Source organism: Bos javanicus, chromosome 7 (genome assembly GCF_032452875.1).
Source record: "Bos javanicus breed banteng chromosome 7, ARS-OSU_banteng_1.0, whole genome shotgun sequence".
Classification (NCBI taxonomy): domain Eukaryota; kingdom Metazoa; phylum Chordata; class Mammalia; order Artiodactyla; family Bovidae; genus Bos; species Bos javanicus.
The window spans coordinates 31,999,422-32,025,906 of NC_083874.1; positions in this window are offsets into that span (position 1 = coordinate 31,999,422).

Here is a 26,485-nt window from a genome sequence, read left to right on the forward strand (position 1 = left end):
TAGAAATCTTATTACAGTGACAGTAGAGGACGGGCATTAAATAAACTTTTCAAAGAACTAATTATCCCTATTAAAATTATTACAGATCACAGGGAAGAAAGGAAAGTTTTCAAATAGTTTTCATGAAAATATCATTTCAAGGAATCTAAAACTAGACGAAGGGTTCATATTATTTTTTTTTTAAATATTGATATCACTGAATATCAGCTTCAGCTTGGAAGGACTGATGCTGAAGCTGAAGCTCCAATACTTTGGCCAAATGATGCAAAGAGCCAACTCATTGGAAAAGGCCCTTATGCTGGGAAAGATTGAGGGCAGCAGGAGATTGGAGCCATAGAGGATGAGGTGGTTGGATGGCATTATCGACTCAATGGACATGAGTTTGAACAAACTCCAGGAGATGATAAAGGACAGTGAAGCCTGGTGTGCTGCAGTCCATGGAGTCACAGAGTCAGATACGACTGAGTGATTGAACAACAACAATCACTGAATAAAATATTTTTTAAAAGTCAAGATTATACATTAAAATTCATGATCATTTTACATTTAATATAGAAAAAAGATCTATTAATAACATTTTTCATTCATTCATTCAGCAATCATTTATCTTGTGTATGACCCAAATCTTGGACAATCTCAGCCCTCATGGAATTTATAATTGAATAACTGACAGATAATAAATAATAAATTTACTAATATGTTACTTATAATCATTAATATGAAGAAAGTATATACAAGGAAAAGAAATGTGAATGGAGAATGATTGGAGTGTTTAGGGATTGCTTCTCTGGATAAGTACAAGTCGAGTGGAGAAATAGACATGTGGGGTACAAAGCCAAAAATATTTGGGGAAATTTTATTAAGCGTAACAAATAAAATCCCCCATTTCAAAATATGTACCTTTTAAGAATATATGAACAAATATGTACCTTTTAAGAATATATGAACAAAAACAAAATAAGTCCTCTGTCAAAAATAAAATCAAAATTTAGAATGCCAGTGTAAGCACTAAGGTGCCTAAATAGATGAGATAAAATAAGTGAAATCGAGAAATGAACAAATTGAGCACACATGAATTGTGAGGCACTGTGATAAAACAGTTTAGGTCCTATTCTTGAAACTCTGGTAGTGTAGAAACCTAAAGGAGACAACCCTGTGGACTGCAGAATGTCCAACTTCCCTGTCTTCCACTATCTCATGGAATTTGCTCAAGTTTATGTCCACCGAGTCGGTGATGCTATCTAACTATCTCATCCTCTACCACGCTCTTCTCCTCTGCCTTCAATCTTTCCCAGCATCAGGGTCTTTTTTTTTTTTCTCCTAAATTCTCTTAAACAAATTTTTGACACTTCCTATATTACATGCTTTATTTTCAGGCTTCTTTTTTTTTTTTTTTTTTAATACTTCTTAGAAACATAGAGAAAAGAAAGAATGGCAAAAACAATTCAGAACCTGTAAAAGCTGTGGGACAGTATCAAATAATCTAACACAAATAAAACAGGATTACCAGAAGAGAAGCAATAACATGTGGCAGAAGTATTTAAAGACATAAAAGCTGATATTTTTACAAACTAATGGCTGATACCTAATGATAAATCCAAGAGGTTCTGAGATCGGATATGACTTAGTGATTAAACAAATAAAACAACAACAACGTGTTCCTATTCTCCATCTTGACAAGAAAACTTTACATCAAGCAAAAATGAATGCCAAATAAAAATAAACACCTTGGCCATTTGTATGTCCTCTTTGAGGTAATGTCTATTTAGTTCCTTTGCCCATTTTTAAATTCAGTTATTCTGTTTTTGCTAATGAATTGTAGGACTTTCTTATGTGTTTTGGTAAAAACTTATCAGATATACCATTTATAAATAGTTCCCTCTCCTATTTAGCTTGCTTTTCTTCTCTGTAAGTTGTTTCCTGTGCAAAAACATTTTTGTTTGCTGTGGTCTTACTTGTCTACCTTTCATTTTGTTGCCTGTGTTTTTAGTGTCATATCCATGAAATCATTGCCAAGATCAAGGTCACAAAAACTGTATCCTATATTTTCCTCTAGTATTTTTACCATTTCAGAACATTTTTAATCTTTAATCCTGATTTGATTTTTTTTCTGTACATACAGCTTCCTATCAGATATCAGGGGCTTCCTAGGTGGGGCAGTGGTAAAGAATCTACCTGCCAATGCAGGAGATGCAGAGGAGGAAATGGTAACACACTCCAGTATTCTTGCCTGAAAAATTCCATGGACAGAGGAGCCTGGTAGGCTACAGGCTGTGAGGTTGCAAAAGAGTCGGATATGACTTAATGATTAAACAAATAAAAACAACGTGTTCCTATTCTCAATCTTGACAAGAAAACTTTACATCAAGAAAAAAAATGCAAAAAGAATTCTACTCTCATTCCAATAGTGTTGAAGTAAAAATAATCACAATAATGAAGAAACAAAAACCACACAATTTGAAGTTGGACAGAACTAGTGTCTGTTTAACTGTGATTTTTAAAATCACAGTAATCATTCTGATCTCCAAATAAAGGCAATTTCTTAGAGAAAAAATATTTATGGTAAGAACCCTTTTTATGAGCTCTTTTTCAACAAATCTTTAGTGTATAATACGGGATTGTTAACTATAGGCCCAAGGTTGTATAGCATATCTCTAAAATTCAGTCTTATGTAACTGAAACTTTATAACCTTTGAACAATTTTCCATTTCTCCCTCTTCTTAGACTCTAGCAATCACCATCCTACTCTACTTTTATGATTTTAAGTATTTTAGATATCTCACCTTCTATAAATGAAAACATACAGTATTTGTCCTGTGATTGGCTTATCTTACTTAACTATATAATATTCCACTTTTCTCATTTTGGGGGGAGATCCTTCTGGATCGATCCTTTGGATCCTTTGGATCGATCCTTCTGCTCGATCAAGTATTTTTCACTTTCACATATTTTCCCTTATATAGACTTCTTTTAATATACATTTTTAAACTACTAATTTGAGTGCTTATCCTTGCGATTACATTTATATCTATGTCTTAACAGATCTAAAGTAATGAAGTATTTTGTGGTTTTAACACTAACTGTAACTACGTCTCTGTTGCCTATTGTTTTATTATTGTTTCCATTTTCAGTAACACATATATTTTAAGCTAAGATACTGAACTGAATAGTGGATGCTGAGTTATATGGTCCTCCTTCAGTTTTTATTTCTTCCTGAATCCTGGGCTTTAGTCTGGGATCTTTCTCATTTTGTCTGAAGAGCATTCTTTTGAGTTTCCTTTGGTTGGGTCTTCTAGTGATGAGTTTTCTGAATTTTTTTCTGAAAACATTCTTACTGCATCTTTACTTTGGGATATTATATTTTGACAGCTATATTATTCTGCACAAACATTATTTCTGAGATACAGCTGTCATTTTCATTTTGACCCTCTATATGTGCTTATCCACTGTTTTATTATGATGTAGACATCCTTGTAGTTCAAATGGCAAAGAATCTGCCTGCAATGCAGGAGACCCAGGTTCAATTCCTGAATCAGGAAGATCCTCTGGAAAAGGGAATGGCAATCCACTCCAATATTTTTGCTTGGAGAATCCCATAGACAGAGAAGCATGGAGGGCTACAATTTGTGAGTTTGCAAAGAGTTGGACAATATTAAGCAACTAACACAAACACTTATAATAATGTGTTTCCATATGGTGTTTTATCTTATTTGAGATCCACAGCTTTTCCTGCCTATATGGGTTGATGAATTTTAGCCATTTGAAATAATCCTAGCTTGTATTTCCTTATTTATTAAGTCTATCCTGTATTCTATGTTATTTTCCTCCTACTATTTCAAATCACAAACCTGCTCAACCTTTTAACTGTGTAATATATGTCACTTAAAATCCTTATTTTAGGTAAGACAAAAGTGAGATGCTACTACTCACCTATTATAATGGCCAAAATCCACAACACTGACCACATGAAATGCTGGTGAGGAACACCCAGACCTTGCTGATAGGAACTGAAACTAGTATAGCCACTTTGGATTACAGATTGGTAGTTTCTTACAAAACTAAACATACTCTGAATATGTAATCCAGTACTCATGCTTCTTAGTATTTACCCAAAGGAGCTGAAGACTTGTCTACACTAAATCTGCACACAGGTGTTTATAGCAGTTTTATTCATAATTGTCAAATCTTAGAAGCAACCAAGATGTCCTTCAGTAGGATAATAGATAAACTCACTGTGGTACATCCAGATAATATAATTTTATATGGTGCTAAAAAGAAATGAACTTTCAAGCCATGAATAGACATGGAGGAATCGCAAGTACATACTACTAAATAAAAGAAGCCAATCTGAAAAGTCTACATACTATATAATCATAACAATAAGACATTCTGGAAAAAGCAAAACTATGAAGACAATAGAAAGATCAGGAGTTGCTAGGTTGGAGGTGAGAAGATGAATAGTAGAATACAGCAGCATTTTAGTGCAGTGAAAATATTCTGTAGAATACTATAATGATGGGTATATATCATTATACATTTGTCCAAACCCATAGTATGTACAACACCAAGAATGAACCCAAAGGTAAACTCTGGGAATTGAGTAATTATGATGTATCACTTGGAAACATTATCTGGTAAATGATGTTGATAATGTAAGTATTCATAGATGTGTGGAGGCAGGGAGTGTATGAGAAATCTCTGAATTTACCTCCTAATTTATGTTTTACACTGCTCTGAAAAATAAAATCTTTGAAAAAATCTCTATTATTATTTTCTGTGATACAGGTTGGAATTTTTATACTGAACTGTCTTATAGTTCAATCTCTTGTCTTCAGCTCTACTTAATCTGTAGTAAAATCCATCTTTTGGATTCTCAATTTTATTACGCTTTGATTGAACAATTTCTGTTGATAGCTTTAATAGATTTTTTAGTCCATTTGGACCTTTTAAAATAAACATATGTATGTATATTTCTAAAACTTAAAATACTGGATTTTTGGTGAGTCTATCTCTAATGACTATTTCTTTCATGTGAATTTTACTTATTTTCTCTTGCATACTGAAATGCCAAGTTTTTATTAAATGTTAGGCATTATAAATATTGTGAAGATAATTTTAAACTCTAGATGATACTGTCTTACTCAAGAGAGGATTTTCTTTTGCTTTTAGCATATGTGTTTACTAGAGGTATACCATTTTGAACCAGTCCACCATTAAACTGATTTAAATTAAAGATTTAGTATTTGTTAAAGTGGTCTATTACTGGCTAATATTTATTCATATGATTAACTCTTCAGGAATCTTAATTGAAAGTCTGGGGTATATTCCTGGGCTACTGTCTCTTACATTCTCTTTACTTCTACCACAGTAAAAATGCTTACAACTGTCCTCAGTCCATCATACCTTAGTTTTCCCTTGGTTCACTGTCTAATTTTTTCTTCTGAGCTGCTTCTTCATCACTTCATTTTCTGTTACAGATAATTTCAGCTACTTGGCTTCTATACTTGGATGCTTTAGCTTAGAAATGGTTTAGCCTCAAGGGAAAAAATCTACCCAGAATACTGTACTTACTTCTGTTCTTTGTTTTTCTCTTTGATCATGGAATCCTCATATTTTTAGTGAATTGGTAGTTTTATTATTTTAGATAATATTTTTAAATAGTACTCATTCTTTCCTGTTAGGCATTCTAAGAGGCTTTGTTTTATACAAGCTATTCCTACATGGCTGGAGGTAGAATTCCTGCATTCTTTTAATATATTTATTAACTAAATATATTCTGAACACTTACTGTTTATTTATTCAGTATACACTTATTGAACATACATTATGTGCTTGGTACTCTTCAAGGATGACCCTATTCTTATATAATGTATATTATAGTGTGGAGGCATAAACTAAAAATATAAACATATAGACATAATAAATGTTAAATATTTGTTGTAGGTAGGTAATTATTGTATAATGAATAATAACATATGATGAGAAAATAGTGATAAGAAGTGTATTTTTAGATAGGTGGGTAGAAGATTTCTCTTTGTGGAGGTAAAAGGAGCATCATGAATGAAGTGAGGTACTAAATTACTTGAGGAAAGACAATACATAGAGAGAAGAGAAAGTGCAAAAACCTAAGAGTAGAAGACTGATGCTTTTTCCTGAGATTATCAAAAAGTCTAGTATGATGGAGATGAGTTATTGAGTTATAACAATATGTTATATTGTGTTATATATATATATAATATACATATGTTATATTATATTATATATTATATTGTGTCATATATATTATATACATATGTTATATTGTGTTATATATATTATATACATATATGTGTGTGTGTGTTATATTACACATAATATGTATATTGTGTATATATATGTGGACCCAGATACATTTAGGATGCAGAGCATGTAAGGGCTTACAGATCATAGTAATAACATAGGATTTTATTCTAAATGTGACAAGTCATTAGAGGGTGATATGATATGGCTTAATGTTTCAAAAATATTTCTTTGGTCACTTTATTGTTAAAAGAATGAAAGAGGCCAGAAAGGAAACACGGAGACTTCCTCAGATTCTGTTCCAATCTACTAAGCAAAAGTTTATGTTGATATAGACAAGAATGGTACTAAAGTCTTGAAAAATAATGAATTCCTTAGATATATTGTAAAGTAATTAGCCTCTAATTAAAATAAATAAATTTAAATAAAAAAAGAAATCCTTAGATAGTGAATAAAAAGAGAGGAGACAAATTAAATTGAATGACTACTGAATTTAAAAGTTTCAAGATTTCAGAAGGATAATTTAGCAACTGAGTATGAGAAGGAACTATCAAAGAGGCAGGAAGAAATCCAGGAGAAGGTGATATCTTGGATTCCAAGATCATTATTTAAAGAAGATGGTGTAAAATGTTACCAAGAAATTGAGTAAGGTGAGGACTGATAATTGAGCACTGACTATGGTCAGCCTCTTCTCCAGGTGCATGATTTAAAATGGAAATCATAAAGAGATATATGATTTTTATCTTTACGGGGCTCATATCCCAGAGCGGGTACAAACACATCCATCAAATGGTTACCAAAAAAAGAAAAGAAAATTACATTTGTGTGAAGTGTTCAGAAATAAGGGGTCTACAGTGCTAGGAAAACTAAATTTGATTTAGTTCTGTGGGTCAGATAACAACTCTTTTCTGAAGTAATATTTTGGCTGATAGCTGAGGATGAATTGGAATTAAATAGGTAAAGAACACAGAAAAAAACAAGAACAACTACTGTAAATTGTCTATGTGAAGAAAGAATACTGAAATAAGAAAGAGCTGACAGATCCAAATTGTGACTGTAGAAGAGTGTGTATAATGTGAGAGGCGCAAGTGCTGGAGAGACAAAACCATGTAGGACTCATTCAGTGACATGAATTAACCCAAGCATAAAGCGGTATAATGCAGTCTCAAGAACAGAGACTCTGGTGTCAGACTGTCACATGGTCACTATGCCCCTTATATGATATAGAAAATGGATAAAGCAAAGTACTCAACCATCCTTCCATTCATTGATAAAGACCATTATAGTATGTACCTTACAGAGTTATCACGAAGATTAAATAAGAATATAAATGTTAACACTGTAACTCAATTCCTGATAAACAAAGAAACACAGAGGTGATGCTGATATAATTTTTACATTGAAGATAACATTTTGGGAATTTTTACTCCTCTTTTCAGAATATAAACAATATAATTATAAAGTTAAGACATCCAAAAAAGATCTTATTTTTGCCTCAGTTTTGTATATGTTAACCAATGTACACATATATTGTAAGTAATTTTTATCTTAAATATGACACAATATCTAGATATTCTCATTTTTTATTATATGTTAAGTACTTCTGGTACTTTCTATATCAAAACATAGAAGGTACTTGATAAATGTCCGTTGAATGACTCGAGGAAGAAAAAGATAGGAGGGAGGAAATAAGAGAGAATAAAGTGATTTGACACTACTCCCAATATATTTAACGCATGCCAAAAAGAACGCTGTATACATGAGTTAACCCTGAGACTCTATATGAATTCTAAATAGCCTACATTAGCTATTAGTAGAGATTAAGCCAGGCAGATAATTTACATAGGTTATCTTTGCTAATACCATATTGATAAAGCAATACATTAGAAAACATGTTAATCACATTTACTACTGCACTATTTATAGCATTATTTGATGGATCCTTTTTTTTAAAATTTTATTTTATTTTTAAACTTTACATAATTGTATTAGTTATGGATCCTTTTGAATTAAAAAAATGTGAAACTCTTTTCACACCTAATGTAGAATTAAGTATACCAAGTTTTCAAACATTTTTATATGAAATATTGTTTGAAAACCTAGTATGTAAATGAGGCATGGTGATTTGGAGACCAAAATCTTAGGAAGGAGCGTGGAGCCAAGTTTGACACTCACGGTTCTGTACAAGCTTCTTCAATATTCTCAAGAGAGAATTCAACACATAGCTGAAGAAAATGACCAGATGGAAGCATTAGTAAAGTTACTCTCGAGAGTAACAACTTTAAATAAATGTGAAACATCCTTGGGATTCCTTTCGTGACATCATACTCATTCTTTGGAAAGTTTTTTTTTTTTTTTCCTTTTTGTCCATTCATATTTTAGCCAAAAGTCTGTTCTTTATAGCTGTGTCTCTTTTGCTGTCTTGCATATAGGGTTGTCGTTATCATCTTTCTAAATTCCATATATATGCATTAATATACTGTATTGGTGTTTTTCTTTCTGGCTCAATTCACTCTGTATAATAGGCTCTAGTTTCATCCACCTCATCAGAACTGATTCAAATGCATTCTTTTTAATGGCTGAGTAATATTCCATTGTGTATATGTACCACAACTTTCTTATCCATTCATCTGCTGATGGACATCTAGGTTGCTTCCATGTACTAGCTATTGCTAACAGTGCTGCAATGAACACTGGAGTATATGTGTCTCTTTCATTTCTGGTTTCTTCAGTGTGTATGCCCAGCAGTGGGATTGCTGGGTCGTATGGCAGTTCTATTTCCAGTTTTTTAAGGAATCTCCACACTGTTCTCCATAGTGGCTGTACTAGTTTGCATTCCCACCAACAGTGTAAGTGGGTTCCCCTTTCTCCACACCCTCTCCAGCATTTATTGCTTGTAGACTTTTTGATAGCAGCCATTCTGACCAGCATGAGATGGTACCTCATTGCGGTTTTGATTTGCATTTCTCTGAAAATGAGTGATGTTGGGCATTTTTTCATGTGTTTGTTAGCTATCTGTATGTCTTCTTTGGAGAAATGTCTGTTTAGTTCTTTGGCCCATGTTTTGATTGGGTCATTTATTTTTCTGGTATTGAGCTGCATGGGCTGCTTACGAGTACTGTAACAAAACATGGCCCACTGGAGAAGGGAATGGCAAACCACTACACTATTTTGCCTCGAGAACCCCACAGACAGTATGAAAAGGAAAAAAAGATATGACACCAGGAGATGAGCCCCCAGGCTGGTAGGTGTCCAGTATGCTACTGGAAAGATCAAGGAATGGCTCCAGAAAGAATGAAGAGTCTGGGCAAAGAGGAAATGACACACAGTTGTAGATGTGTATGGTGCTGAAATTAAAGTCTAGTGCTTTAGTCTAAAGAAAAACATTGCATGGGAACTTGGAATGTTAGGTCCCAAATCAAGGTAAATTTGACGTGGTCAGGCAGGAGATGGCAAGAGTGAACATCAACATTGTAAGAATCAATGAACTGAAATGGACAGAAATGGGAGAATTTAATTCAAATGACCATTATATCTACTACTGGGGGCAAGGATCTCTTAGAAGAAAAGGAGTAGCCCTCATAATCAGCAAAATACTCCTTGTATCCAGTCATGATACTATTTACCTAGAAATATTTTAGGCAGAGGAAGTAGAGATCAAATTGCCAACATCCACTGGATCGTAGAAAAAGTAAGGGAATTCCAGAAAAACCCCTACTTCTGTTTCATTGACTATGATAAAGCCTTTTACTATGTGAATCACAGCAAACAGTGGAAAATTCTTAAAGAGATGTAAATACCAGATCATCTTACCTGTCTCCTTAGAAACCTGTATTCAGGTCAAGAAGCAACAGTTAGAACCAGACATGGAATTACTGTAGTTCAAAATTGGGAAAGAAGTACATCAAGGCTGTATATTGTCACCTGCTTATTTAACTTATATGCAGAGTATGTCATGTGAAATGCCAGGATGGTTGAAGCACAAGCTGGAATCAAGATTGCCAGGAGAAATATTGACATCCTCAGATATGCAGATGATACCACTAATGGCATAAAGCAAAAAGGAACTAAAGAGATTCTTGAGAGTCCCTTGGATAGCAAGGTGATGAAATTAGTCAGTCCTAAAGGAAGTCAACCCTGAATATTCATTGGAAAAACTGATGCTAAAGCTGAAGCTTCAATACTTTGGCCTCCTCATGTAAAAGACCCTGATGCTGGAAAAGATTGAAGGCAGGAGGAAAAATGGGCAGCAGAGGATGAGATGGTTGGATGGTATCACCGACTCAATGGGTATGAGTTTATGCAAACTCCAGGAGATAGTGAAGGATATAGGAGAGGCTGGCATGCTGCAGTCCATGGGATTGCAAAGACTCGGACACAACTTATCAACTGAACAACTTTTAGCAACATAATAATAAGCATTGCCAGGCAGACTGTATAAAATTAAGAATAACTGTAAAATGAAAAACTCTTAATATTGCTGTTATTTAAAACTTAATCCAAGGTAATTAAGATGAAACTTTATTGAACTTAATTAACATATACGTGTCTTGTTCAAGATGGCTACGTAGGATGACCCTGCACTCACCTGTTCCCATGGGTACATTGAATCAACAATTACATATGAAAAAATTTCCTCTGAAAAAAATGTAAAAATTAGGTAACTCCTATATATTGGGCAAATGAGAGAAAAACCCACTTCAAATTGGATAGCAGAGGCTGAGACATTATCTCACCATAAAACCCAGCCCTGGTACTGCAACTTACAATTGAGACTGAACTCAAAACCTGGAACTTCTCCCTAAAGGAGTAAAGGGTTTGAACTGCACATCCAGAACCCCATCTTTTAAGACTTGTGCCTGATAGATGGGTCCAGAAACATTTAGCTTTGAAAATCAATGGGGTTCATATTTTCAAGACCCACAAGGCTGTAGCACTCTGAGAAATGGCCGTTAAAGGGCTTGTACTTTGGACTCACAAGGACCAAGGAAAAGGCTGCCAATTGATAGGCACCCATGCTTTATGTGAATGAGCTTTCTTTGCTTATTATCTTAAACCATTAGCCTGAGGGATAGGTATGTCTTAACACATATTCAGAGGCCTGCTGGGGTATATCTTCAGGGATAAAGCTTGGCAGGAGGCATCTTTTTAGTCTCCCTGGTCAGTAGGCACCATCTCCATGATTTAATGATATTTCCCAGAAAGGAGGTTTGTAAGCACTCTGATTGTCTTGACTTTTTGGCTGCAATCCAGAGGACAATACCAATCGCCCAGCTATAGTTGTCAGTGAAGCTTATGTTCCAGAGTCTTACATGACTTACCAGAGCAGACAGAGTTCTTAAATGACTACTACCTTCAGAGCAGAGCAAGAAGCAAGTCTCAAGAGCCCAGGGTAGCAAAAAGGCCTATTAGTCTATCTTCGTAACTGTGGCTTGAGGAGCGGGTTTCTAATGAAATACACTTTTAGGAGCCAGTCCTTTCTAGAGATCCCAGATGGTGGCCTATCTTCATACTCTCCCTGTTCCATGCTCCGGATAACCAGTGTCTCCCAGGGGGGAGCTTTTACATGCATTTTGGGACTGCTCCCCAGTGGACACCCTGTGATCACTGGGCTCTAAAGGCCAAAGGATCTTATTTTTCTGGAACCCAAGGACTATAGCAATCAGAGAGACAGTTCATGATTGGCTAAAACCTGAGGGCACTGCACAGATAGAAAACTGAAATGTACCTGTAGGCTTTCTGTGAAAGAGGCTTGTCCAGGTGCTTGGCCAGAAAGGCAGACATCTGGTTTGGTACACACCCATGGCCATGAAATTGAAAGACGCTTGCTCCTTGGAAGAAAAGCTATGACAAACCTGGACAGCATATTAAAAAAGCAGAGACATTGCTTTGCCAACAAAGTTCTGTCTAGTCAATGCTATGGTTTCTCCAGTAGTCATGGATGTGAGAGTTGGACTATAAAGAAAGCTGAGCGCCGATGAATTGATGCTTTTGAACTGTGGTGTTGGAGAAGACTCTTGAGAGTCCCTTGGACTGCAAGGAGACCAAACCAGTCCATCCCAAAGGAAATCAGTCCCGAATATTCATTGGAAGGACTGATGCTGAAGCTGAAACTCCAATACTTTGGCCACCTGATGGGAAGAACTGACTCACTGGAAAAGACCCTGCTGTTGGGAAGGATTGAAGGTAGGAGGAAAAAGGGATGACAGAGGATGAGATGGTTGGGTGGCATCACTGACTCAAGGGGCAAGAGTTTGAGCAAGCTACAGGAGTTGGTGATAGATAGGGAAGCCTGGCATGCTGCAGTCCATGGGGTCGCAAACAGTCAGACATGACTGAGTGACTGAACTGAACTGAACTGAACTGTGGCCTATGAAGGTGCTCTCAGGGAATAGAGGCCATGGAATGCAATTTTTGTGTTCTCTGTCTGCAATGCTCCAACTTCTGGTACCCACCTAAAAGAAGTTTGTACCCTTTCTCTGTTTCTCTCTTCTTGTAGCTGCTTCCAGGCAACACCTCTGTATCACCTGGTTCTGATGGCCTGCAGGGCTTATTTTATCTATACACTGAAAGCTGCTGCATGAAGGTCTGGCTTCCAGTCAGCCTGAATCTAGGTGCTGACTGATATCCTCTCGTTTGGGATACTGACATGTCTCAGCACACCCTCAACTACTGGGAGCCATAAAAATTAAAATAGAGTACTTGGAGAATCACAAAAAATGGAGAAACAATCAAGAACTACCATGGGATTGAATATATAATTTATCTCTTACAAAGGGCCTTTCCTTCAAAATGGGGGGGGGGGTGGTACTTGTTCTAATTAATGCATAGAATCCAACCACATAGGAATTTGATCCAAATGAAAAAATAATATGAAACCTCAGAAGAAAAATGAAATGGAGATAAGTGGTATATCTGATAAAGAGTTAAAGATGATGGTCTTAAAGATGATTATCAAGTTCAGGATAATAAAGGAGAAGCACAATGAGAACTTCAAAAAGAGAGAGTATAAGAGAAAATCAAATAGAAGTCACAGCTGAAAATTATGACTGAACTCTGAAAAATATACTAGAGGGATTGAAAAGCAGACTAGATGAAAGAGAAAAAAGGATCAGTGAACTTAAAAGATGGGACAATGAAATTCACCCAAGCTGAGTGGTAACAAGGGAAAAAAAAAGAATTTAAACAAAAATGAATATATATACTTTAAGGGATTTATGGGATAATATCAAGTGGATGAATATTCAAATTAAATTATCCAAAAAGAAAATGAAATAATGAGGCAGAGGACCTATTGAAGAAATACTGACTAAAAACTTCCCTAACATGGAAAAGAAAAAGATATCCTGGAAGCCCAGAATTTCATATAAAAGGATTACACAGAGACACATGCCAAGATACCTAATTAAAATGTCAAAAGTTAAAGAAAATTTTAAAAAGAGCAGGAGAAAAATAATTTGTTATGTACAAGTGAATCTCCATAAGGCTGTCAGCAGATTTTTTCAGCCGAAGCTTTTGCTTCTTCAAAAGTATTCTCCATGTTACACTACATTCTAGGCTTCATTGCCTCCATGTCTTATTAAGCTCAGATTGGCCATTAGGAGATCATTAGAAGACCATTAGAAGATCAAATTTGGGGAGAAGAGGAAAGTTGGGATTTAGCCACTTGGCTTCTTTTCTGCTAGACCATGGCAGCCCCCTCAAAATAATTCTGGGTCTTGCTGGATTATTACAACTCACTCTTCTTCTTCCTTCTGGCTCAGGGGTGGTAGGTTCTTCCTGATGCTGCCAAGGAATATGTTACCACGCCTTAATGGTTTTCATTAACCCAATTTGCAGGGCTTCCTTGGTGGCTTAGTTGGCAAAGAATCCATTTGCAATGTAGGAGACCTGAGTTTGATCCTTGGATTAGGAAGATAACCTGGAGAGAGAAATGGCAACCCACTCTAGTATTTTCGCTTAGGAAATCCCATAGACAGAGGAGGCTATTTGTATTTTGTAAACCACTCCTCCATTATATTCTCTTTGTTACGTATTTTGAGTATGTCATTGGATAATTTTTTTAATTACACTAGATCCTAACAGAGTATTGCCAGAAAAAATAATTTTAACACAGCAAAGAAATATAAAAGATGGAAAATATTAGGGAACTATTAGAGATGTGGCTATAAAATACACCAAGTATGTATCTTATCAAAGTTCCAGAAGGAAATAAGAAAGTGACTGAGAAAAATCATATAGAAAAGATCTTAGCAATGAAGTTTTCAGAACTAGTGAAAGATATCAATCCACACATTCCAGAGTCAAAAGAATTGCTATAGTCCCAATATTTGTGCCCATCTCAATTCATATGTTGAAACCTAACACTTAGGAGATGAGCCCTGGGATTTCTTTGTAGGGAATGAAGCTGAAACTCCAGTACTTTGGCCACCTCATGCAAAGGGTTGACTCATTGGAAAAGACTAATGCTGGGAGGGATTGGGGGCAGGAGGAGAAGGGGACGACAGAGGATGAGATGGCTGGATGGCATCACTGACTTGATGGACGTGAGTTTGAGTGAACTCCGGGAGCTGGTGATGGACAGGGAGGCCTGGCGTGCTGCAATTCATGGAGTCGCAAAGAGTCGGACATGACTGAGAGACTGAATTGAACTGAACTGAACTGAACCCTTAAGTGTGATAGTATGAGGAGTCAGACTAGTTGGGGAGATAAATAGGTCATGAGGGCAGAGCCCTTTTGAGTGGGAGTCTGCCCCTATAAAAAAGGTTTGACATAGATATTTCTCCAAAGAAGACATGCAAATGGCTAATAAACACATGAAAAAATGCTCAACATAGCTCATTATCAGAGAAATGAAAATCAAAACTACAATGAGATATCACTGCATACCAGTCAAAATGGCCATCATCAAAAAAATCTACAAATAATAAATGCTGGGGAGGGTATGTAGAAAAGGGAACCCTCTTGCACTATTGGTGGGAATGAATATAAATTGATACAGCCACTATGGAAGAAGATATTATGGAGATTTCTTTAAAAACTAGGAATAAAACTATAGATGATGCAACAATACCACCCCTGGGCACATACTCTGAGAAAACCATAACTGAAAAAGACACATGTACCCCGATGTTCATTGCAGCATTCTTTACAATAGTTAGGACATGGAAGCAACCTAGATGTCCAACTACAGATGAATGGTTAAAGAAACTGCTGTAGGGATACACAATGGAATATTACTCCACCATGAAAGGGAACCCATTTGAGTAAGTGCTAATGAAGTGGGTGAACCCAGAGTCTATTATACAGCGTGAAATAAAAAAGAGAAAAACAAATATCATATATTAGCACATATAGATGGAACCTAGAAAGATGATGGACCTATTTATAGGAGTGGAGCATATGGAGCAGCAGTGGAGATATAGACAAAGAGAACAGATTTATGGACATGGGGTCAAGGGGAAACAGAAGGTGGGACAAATGGAGAGAGGAGCATGGAGACATATACACTACTATATATAAAATAAATAGCCAGTGGGAATTTGCTCTATGATTCGGGGAACTCAACTGGGACTCTGTGACAACCTAGAGAGGGGGGGATGGGCTTGGAGGTGGGAAGAAGGCTCAAGAGGGAGGGCACATATGTGAACCTATGGCTAATTCATGTTGATGCATGGCAGAAACCATACAGTGCTCTAAACCAATTATCCTTCAATTAAAAATAGAGAGAGAGAGAGAGAAAAAAAAAAAGGAAAGTTTGAGAGAGAGTTCCCTTGACCCGTCTTCCATGTGAGGCTACAGTGAAAAGAAATGTGTTGATTAGTTGATGATAAGCCACCTAGTTTTTATTATAGCAGCACAAATAGACTAAGAGAAAGTCTGAAGCTGGATAAATATAAGAAAACAGACGTAGTGACATTTTGGTAAAACTTCAGACCATAAAGACAAAATGATAATCAGCATAGTCAAAATAGTAAAAAGGAGTATCTTCTTTCAGAAAAAAGCATTCAGACTGAGAGATGGCTTCTCAGCAGCAAGAGTTGGAGCAAGAAGACAGAGGAATGATCTTTTATTCTGTGCTGAAATAGATCACCAAGCAACAAATTAATTCATGACAAAGATGTAGTTCTAGAACATGGCCAAGGTAAAACTCTTTTAGAAAATAAACTGAGCTAAAGAATTTCTAAAGGGTATATTTTCATCCTAACTGGAAGAGTTAAGAAAGGCTGATATGGGCAAAATAAGTGTTAAAATACTAGTAAAACTATTTAAGTATTGACTATTTAAAAATTATGCTAAAGCTGAAACTCCAGTACTTTGGCCACCTCATGCGAAGAGTTGACTCATTGGAAAAGACTCTGATGCTGGGAGGGATTGGGGGCAAGAGGAGAAGGGGACGACAGAGGATGAGATGGCTGGATGGCATCACTGACTCGATGGACGTGAGCCTCAGTGAACTCTGGGAGTTGGTGATGGACAGGGAGGCTTGGCGTGCTGCAATTCATAGGGTCGCAAAGAGTCGGACATGACTGAGCGACTGATCTGATCTGATCTGATTTAAAAATATGTGCTTCCCTGGTGGTTGAGGTAAAGAACCCGCCTGCAATGTAGGAGACTGCCTGCAATGCAGGAGATATGGGTTCAGTCTCTGGGTCAGGAAGATCCCCTGGAGAAGGGAATGACAACCCACTTCAGTATTCTTGTCTGGAAAATTCCATGGACAGAAGAGCCTGGCAGGGCTACAGTCCATGAGTTCACAAGAGTCAGACATGACTTAATGAGTAAACCACCACCACCATTTAAAAATATAATAATGTATTACAGAAATAAAATCTTTCACAAACCTAAATAAAATGAAAATGTATGACAAGGGTGCGGGGTCAATGGTCAATATTGCAGAGTAAGAGGACATGTAGCTCACTTCCCTCCACAAGCAAATCAATAAAGAAAAAAAATCCACATGTGGAATAATTCTTATGGAAAACTAACATAATAATTATTATGGAAACTGGCAGAATAACTCCTGTATAACCAAGACTGCAAAAATATAGCTATACAATCAGGTAGAACAGGAAGAAAAGCATCAGGTCAGGACCTGCAAACCTGGTGGGCGGGTGACTAAGAGGAAGGAGAGATTGTAGAGTCAGGCACTCACTCTGAAGAGTGAGCAGGTCAAGACACAGACTGGGTGTCCCAGTCCCGGGGTTCTATGTGGAGCAGACAAGCTTATATGCCTGCTTGGAGAACTACTGAGACAGACAGAAAGGCTGGAGAAACCCAGACTTCACCAGTGAGGAGTAAGCAGGTACTGGCTTGTCATCAGACAAGGCAGAGGGAGGTCTACCCTAGTGGCCAAAAGCTCTCTGATCTGAGTGAAGGCCCTGGCCCTACTCATTTAATGCCACAGCTTGTCACTGGACACAAGACAGCCAAGAAGTGGGAAAAGACTCAATCTAGCGACATAGAGTCTCGGGGAGTGGTCCAGGTATGGTGCTGGTGGTTGCTATTGGTGCTTACTCAACCAGCACCCCAGAAGTATACCAGATCTCTGATGGCAGCCCAGCTGCCTGAACTCTCTTGACTAACATGGAACAGTCTGATGGCTTCACAGGATAATTTTACTAAACAAATAAAGAAGGACTAACACCTATCCTTCTCAAACTATTACAAAAATTTGAAGTGGGCAGAACACTCCCAATTTCAATCTATGAGCCCACCATTACCTTGATACTACAACTTCTAAGGCCAAAGAAATAAAATCAGTAGAGAAAAAAAAGTATAATGGTTAACATAAATTCTTTACATCTAACATATATAAGAAATGAGAGGGAAAAAAGCCTAGAACAGGTGGGACAGCTAGAAAACAGGAATTATGTGATATATAGAATTTATAAAGATTAATTCCTATAGGGAAAGACAACAACCATTGCATTAGAACTTTAAGTAATTCAACTGTAAAAATAAAATAATGTATTGCTTCTAATAGAAATCTATGAGACACAAGAATGCAGAAAGTTGGAAAAAATAATGGTAGAAGAAAATATTACATGCAGAAATATGAAAATTACTACCTCCATACAGACAATGCAACTTCTGGAAAATAATGAAAAGAAATGGAGCTAGAGGTAAACCACTCTTGGAAGGTGAGCCACTACAAGCAAACTTAGAAAAAAAGAGTGTTTCTGGCAGGGCATTTGGGAGACTGTGGCTTATCAGCCAGTGGAGGGAACACAAACATTCAGACCATAGCACTTAGCAAACCAGAACTACTGAAATGGCTTCAAGTAGGCTAAATGGGTAGAAACTATATGGTACTGGGGTTTGATCTATTACTTGGAAATTTAATGCTGTTAAAACCTCACATTGGAACAGAACTCTGGAAATCAAAGCTCCTCATTAACAGGGGTCTTATTTGGGGTAATAATTTGGAAGATTAATAAAATGTGATTTTGTATTTTGACAGTTATATGAGCAGTCAGGCTAAGGAATGTGCATTCATCTAGCTAATAAGTTAGCTATACATCTGCAAACAAGAGTAAAATAGCACCAAACAAATGGATGCCAGGCCATCAAGAGCATGTTAGGAAAGCATTTCTCAGAATTTCAGTCTCTAAGTGTTTGAGAGTAGGAGAATTTAAGATGTGACCTACAGCAAAAACTGAAGATCAAATATGTTTTAGCACTAGGGTAATGAATAAGAAAATGGGAAATGGGAAAACCCGGTGTGCTCCTAGACACTGACTATAAAAGTAAAATTTATGTATTATTGGTTAAGGGCAGAGTAAACTAGACATAAATTACAGAATCTACTGAGTCACAAGTAAAGCTATAATATTTGTATTTTATGATTATGTTTCATACAATATCAGGATTATAATGCTAGACTAATACATATTAAGCTAAAAAAATGAATTTTAGAAGAGGTCTAAAGTCTTAGGAAGAATTTATCAAGTATTTTCTTCTTACTGCCTATGAGAAAAAATAGAGACAGTAAACAAAGTTTTGATTGATGCTGAAGTTAACATGCTTGTTTGACCTCAACTTTCTTTCTTTCTTTTCCTTTTTTTTTTTTTTTTTGCCACTATGCAGCATGCAGGATCTTAGTTCCCCAACCAGGGGTCAAACCCGTGCCTCTTGCAATGGAAACATGGTCTCTTAACCACCAGGGTAGTTCCTGATCTTATTTCTTTTTGAAAAGAAAAAAAAAAATCTTATAAACAGAGACAGTTTCCACCACTTGTTCAGTTATTCTTTTTAAAAGAAAAATAAACCACGTGATAAATATAGCATAGCTCCAGCAAAGAAGCTGTTTCCAGTTGAGGGTACTTACCCAATTTCTTAGAAAAGTGTTGCCAAACCTCAGCTGTCATTTCAATTTCATTTTTCAAGTGGTATGCTCAATCTTTGTCATCCTCTCCAAAACATCCTTCCCTCAATATACAACCAAATAAAAGGACTAAAAAAGAAAATGTTCTCTTAAAAGGAAGACCATGGGTTGAGGATACTGAGACTAAGAGAAATTAACCTTAAATGGAAGCTGAAGACTTTCTACTTCAAATGGAAAGGGAAAATGGCAAATATAAATGCTCTTCACAGAAGGATTCCACTAACTCTTTCCTCATCTTATATCCAGGGGTTTGTCTCATGGGAATTTGGCAAGTCTGTATATACGTTCCAAACTGGAAAAAGGTACATCGGAAATTACATTTTCGTATTCAGTTTTGCTCATATTTTAATGTGGGTAGTTTGAGAAATGTTTTCACTGGGTTCCTGTAGTTCATTAAGAAATCACATGCAATAAGTGAAAAGAAAAGATATATGACTTTTAGGTGATAAGATCCTTAAGGACTCAACTAACACTGCAGGTAAATTCAGATTATCCAGTCTACATAGCAAATCAGAGATGCTACTCACATGCAGGAGAAGATCATAAAGTTACAGGCCTTCTTATGTGATAAACACTGCCTAAATATTAAGAAGTGCCTGTGGGTATTGCCAATTTTATTACAACCACAAAATAAATCTTTCTTAGTAAATGTGAAAAAGGAATAGGTAGTTGGTGATTCTTTCTGTAGTATGTTAAGGCTAAAATAAAAGAACAACATTGTTTGAGGAGAGTTCAAATAGGTGAGGGAGAGACATTATTTTCAGTCACTCAGACATGTCCGACTCTTTCCAACTCCATGAATTGCAGCACGCCAGGCCTCCCTGTCCATCACCAACTCCCAGAGTTTACTCAAACTCATGTCCATTGAGTCGGTGATGCCATTCAACCATCTCATCCTCTGTCGTCCCCTTCTCCTCCTGCCCTCAGGGTCTTTTCAAATGAGTCAGCTCTTTGCATCAGATGGCCAAAGTATTGGAGTTTCAGCTTTAACATCAGTCCTTCCAGTGAACACCCAGGATTGATTTCCTTTAGGATGGACTGGTTGGATCTTCTTGTAGTCCAAGGGACTCTTAAGAGTCTTCCCCAACACCACAGTTCCAAAGCATCAATTCTTTGGAGCTCAGCTTTCTTTATAGTCCAAATCTCACATCCATACATGACTATTGGAAAAACCATAGCCTTGACTAGATGGACCTTTGTTGGCAAAGTAATGCCTCTGCTTTTTAATATGCTGTCTAGGTTGGTCATAACTTTCCTTCCAAGGAGTAAGCGTCTTTTAATTTCATGGCTGCAATCACCATCGGCAGTGATTTTGTAGCCCCCCAAAATAAAGTTAGCCACTGTTTCCACTGTTTACTCATCTATTTGCCATGAAATGATGGTACAGTATGCCATGATCTTAGTTTTCTGAATATTGAGCTTTAAGCCAACTTCTTCACTCTCTTCTTTCACTTTCATCAAGAAGTGATGGGACTGGATCCTATGATCTTAGTTTTCTGAATGTTGAACTTTAAGCCAACTTTTTCACTCTCCTCTTTCACTTTCATCAAGAGGCTTTTTAGTTCCTCTTCACTTTCTGCCATAAGGGTGGTGTCATCTGCATATCTGAGGTTATTGATATTTCTCCCAGCAATCTTGATTCCAGCTTGTGTTTCATTTTAATGTTGGTTAATTGATCACATGTGAAAAAACATCTTCATATTGATAATTTTATAGTGTTACAGGTCCTGACTGAACATCTCCTATGTAATTCCTTTACTTTTCTTTTAGAATTGCAAATGGGAAGAGAAAAAATATTTGGGTAATATAATAAGATTTATGTAATGATAGAAAAAAATGATAATAAGGAATATGTGGAAATTATTCTGTTGTAACAGGTTAAAAGCATATATTTTAACAAGATTGAATTTTTGCATTAAATTAATAAAATGTCACCCAAATTAAAGTGATATAAAAGGCAGCAAGAAGGCCCCTTCCATCCAGAGAAAATTGCTCCACTATTAGAATTGCTCTGATACATGAAATTCCAGTGTTAGCAGTCCTTTCCTTTCTTATAATGTCTTCCTTGTAGTTTTTACTACAAATTTTCCTCAGGACAGGTAGCAAAACCCTCACATGATTTTTCTGATGACACATGAAGAAATAGTTATCGATAAGAATCGATAAAACAGGTGTCAGAAAAGAGGAAAATTAACTTATAGCAACCTAATTCACTTACTTGAAATTTTATCTAGGGCTTTTAGACAGGGATAGTCATAAGAAAGTTATCCCATCAAGGAAAACTTCAGCACTTTTGAACAAATATTTTTATATCAAATTTGCCTCTCTGACATAGTGACATTATCACTATGTCCAAGGGTATGGACACATCCACAAAGGAAAAATGGGCAAGGCCAAGAAAAGACTAGAACCTTAATTTCCTGATATGTTCATGATGGCAGTTAGAGGAATGGGGTGTGAATGTCAGGGTTAGGTTTCCAGGGAAGCTGACTTAACATAGAAAATGTCATTGGGGAAGTTTCCTAGGAGGTGCTTTAGGAATCAACATCCATGGGTAAAGATACAGAACTGGGTAGAGAGGAAGGCTGGACTATACTGCAGTACCAGAAAGGCCTCAGACAGCCCTGCAGTGACCTCTGGACCTGAGATGACCCTTCAGAGTTGTTGGGATTTGGGTTTGGGGCCTGTGTTTTCAGGTTCCTGTGTCAAAAACTCACTGCTGCTGCTGCTGCTAAGTCGCTTCAGTTGTGTCCGACTCTGTGCCACCCCAGAGACGGCAGCCCACCAGGCTCCCCCGTCCCTGGGATTCTCCAGGCAAGAACACTGGGGTGGGTTGCCATTGCCTTCTCCTCAAAAACTCACTGGATACAGGCTATTCCTGGAATGGGGTCTGACCTTAGGTCAAGCTCTCTTCAGCTGAGTTAAGCTTTCTGAAAAGGGGCAACAAATCAAGGACTGTCAGTCAAAAAACTTTCCAGCATCTGGGGCAGAAATTCTTCAGTCCTGATGGTGATCTGGGTGGCAAAAAACAGCATTCACAACAAAAATGTGCTGCTTTCTTCAAGTTTAGACAAATTATTGATTGATGATCCTAGACTGAAATGTCACTTTAACTCTTTTATATTTTCAATACAATCTACACTTCAATAGGCTCCTGTTTTTCTGCTCCTTTCTCCTCCACAAGTCTACCTCCTGCCATTTTAAATGTGTTTATTCATTGTTATCTTGTCTGCTAAATACTTGACTAAACCATTTGAATATATATAGGGAAGATAAAATCATTTTTAAAGGACAATAATATCTTGTACATATTTTCTGTTTGTGGTTTGCATTGTGCTTTTTTTAAAAAATTCTAAATAAAACCATAGAATGTCACTGTATCCAGAGTATTCATTTCAGTTATCCTCACTTTACATGCAGAAACATATTTGTATGTTTCTACATAATTGTAGCCATAATCCTGTTACTATTTATTAGTTAATGGTAGTATTGAAGTATCCACTCCTTATGACAGAACTGTGAGTGCTTACTTCATTATGCTGTTTTAGAGAGAAATACATGCTGTTTGCTCATTACTGAATGTAAATAGGACAGGTAAGCTTTCCTTCCACAAACCCCGTCTTGGATTGTCTGAGAAAACATAATATCCAGAATGTAATACAAGAACTTTCATTTTATATATAACTTATTCACTGATACTCTGAAAAATATGAAGTTTTACTGTGAGAAATTTTAAAACAGTAAATATCAAAAACTGAATTCTCATTTTTAGTATTGTGTATCAGAATTTTAGAGGTGTATGAGTAATTAAAGAGAGTCAATTCTATCACAGATTTATCACAGATTCTCTGGTTGTCACGATCTGTAACACAGTTATAAAACTGTATTTCAAAGACCACTACATGATGAGTTTTCTTGATGGAACACTGATTCTGACAAGTTCTTGATGCATATTCTGAAGACATTGTTTTTCAACTTCCCCTGACACTATCATTTTTATAAGAATGACTCACTTAATCTCACTATTCAGAATTCAATCTTATATGAGTTCACCAGACTCAATTCTAAACTATGCCATCCCTCCATTGTATTGCAACATGGACTCCTGTATATCCCTCATATCATGTTTGCCAGATGAATATTAAGTATATAAGCTATGTGTTGTTTCTGTTTGTTTCTGTTTGTCTGTCCATAATTGTTTCTGTTTGTCCAGTCTGCAGAGCTGTAAGCTAAATCAAGAACTAAGTGTGTTGTTCACCCACTATATCCCTGCTGCTGCTTCTAAGTTGCTTCAGTTGTGTCCAATACTGTGTGACCCCATAGACGGCAGCCCACCAGGCTCCTCTGTCCCTGGGATTCTCTAGGCAAGAACACTGGAGTGGGCTGCCATTTCCTTCTCCAATGCATGAAAGTTAAAAGTGAAAGTGAAGTTGCTCAGTCGTGTCTGACTCTTTGCGACTCCATGGACTGCAGCCCATCAGGCTCCTCCATCCATGGGATTTTCCAGGCAAGAGCACTATATCCCTAGGGCCCAGGAAAGGGCCAGGCGTATAGGAGGCAGTTCTTAGTATCTATAGGATGACTACATGAATGTCAGCTAAATTCTCAATGCATGGTTTATCAAATCCATATTCACTAAAATTTTGAAAATAAATTATAACTCTTGCCCTTATTCTTCAAGAAATGGATAATAACATTCATATAATATCTACACTTTCTATATTTAATCAGTTGTTATTCTGTTCCTCCCTTCATCTAACAATTACTTATTTGACACATATTTGCCAAACTCTGGGTTTATAATGGTGAGAAAAACAGACTACCCTCAGTCTCAAGGATATCATAGCCCATGTGGAGAATCAACAGTAATCAAGTATTGAATACCCTGCCCAGAGTATTATGAGCATCACACAAACACACCCACAAAAACTATTAGGGAACCAAGACTGTGTAAACAGCACATGAACATAACTGCAAAAAGCATCTGAGCTGGGATTTGAAGGTGAATTAAGGATAGGGGTAATATCTATCCAAGCATTTTGCTGTACACAGGTCTTGCAGCAAACACCACTGTTACCAGCTGATGATGATGGATCAGATTGGGAGGGTCAGGTGAAGATCAGTCACCCAGTCTCTGAAACTTACAGAAAAATGACCTAGTGATGTGTAGACTGCTATGGGCTGTGCCCTTTCAGAAGGACCTTGCTCCTTCTTTGTGCTTCCAGGTTACGAGGTTAGCATGAGAGTGGTTTGTTCCTGAGAGAGAAGATGACAAAATAAGCTCAGAACAATTGAGTTGAAGTACATAACTCATGGAAAAGCATCTGCCTGCAGCATAGGAGACCCAGTTTCAACCCCTGGTTTGGGAAGACCCCCTGTAGAAGGAAATGGCAACTCACTCCAGTATTCTTGCCTGGAGAATTTCATGGACAGAGGAGCCTGGAGGTCTGCAGTCCATGGGGTAGCAAAGAGTTGGACACTACTGAGCTAACACACACACACACACACACACACACACACGTGTTCCATGGTATGCTGGAAATGCTATCCACTAGCATACTGCGTCCCCAGGCTTGTGAGAAACTGAGTTCAGATAAATGCACTTCAGAGAGGAAGAACCTTATCTACAAGGTAGTTTGTTGCCAAGCAAACCAGGTACATCACTAGAGTTGATCATTAAACAGCCCTGCTTTCCTCAAGGCAGAGGTAAGGAGTAGCAGACTACAAGGCAGGAAAAAGAACAGGTACCTGAAGATGTAAAAGAAGGCTGGTGTAGCTGGAGCAGAGATCATCAGAGAGTTCTTAATTATGCCTCATACAAAAGGCCACGTGAACTGATTTTGGGCTCCAAATTCACTGCAGACAGTGACTGCAGCCACGAAATTAAAAGACGCTTGTTCCTTGGAAGAAAAGCCATGACAAACTAAGATGCATATTACAAAGCATAGACATCACTTTGCCAATGAAGGTCCATGTGGTCAAAGCTATGGTTTTCCCAGAGTCACGTACAGATGCAAGAGTTGACCATAAAGAAGGCTGAGCACCAAAGAACTGATGCTTTCGAATTGTGGTGCTGGAGAAGACTCTTGAGAGTCCCTTGGACAGCACAGAGATCAAACCAGTCAGTCCTAAAGGAAATCAACCTGAATGTTCACTGGAAGGACTGATGCTGAGGCTCCAATACTTTGGCCACCTAATGTGAAGAGCCGACAGCTGCAGGAAGCATGTTCAGCTATATTTATACCTTCAGAGAGGTAAGCCAGGGATTTCTGGATCACTTACAAAAATAGGTATGTTCTCAATTGCATTCTTGATTAAAGGCTGGTGTGCATTATAAACATTGACCATCACATAAAGGAAATAGTTCTGGAACATCCCACCCTGAAGTGCTTCTGTTTCTTCTCTCTCTGTTATAGTTTCACTATGACCCTGCCACTGATTCAGCACTTCTGTCCATCCCTGGACATAACCTGAGGCTTTTTTCTCCAGCATTTTATTTCAATCTCTAAATGCTCAGCTTCCCCAGATATTCATACTGCTCCTGGTAGACATTATATAACTTGGATGACAAATACTTTTCATCCTGAGTACTGAATTTTATAGATCAGTAAGGGGTCCCTGGAGTACTGTGGTGAAGCATCATTTATCTGTGTTGTAAGCTACAGTGGGACTGATAGCAAAATGCATTGATGTTCATTATGATGTTAGCTACACATGGTAGACAGGGTGGGAAAGGAATGACAATTTCTGCTGGGTAAGTTCCATCATATGTAGAGAGAAATTAACATGGACTTTGGCATTAGACCTAAAATTCTGCTT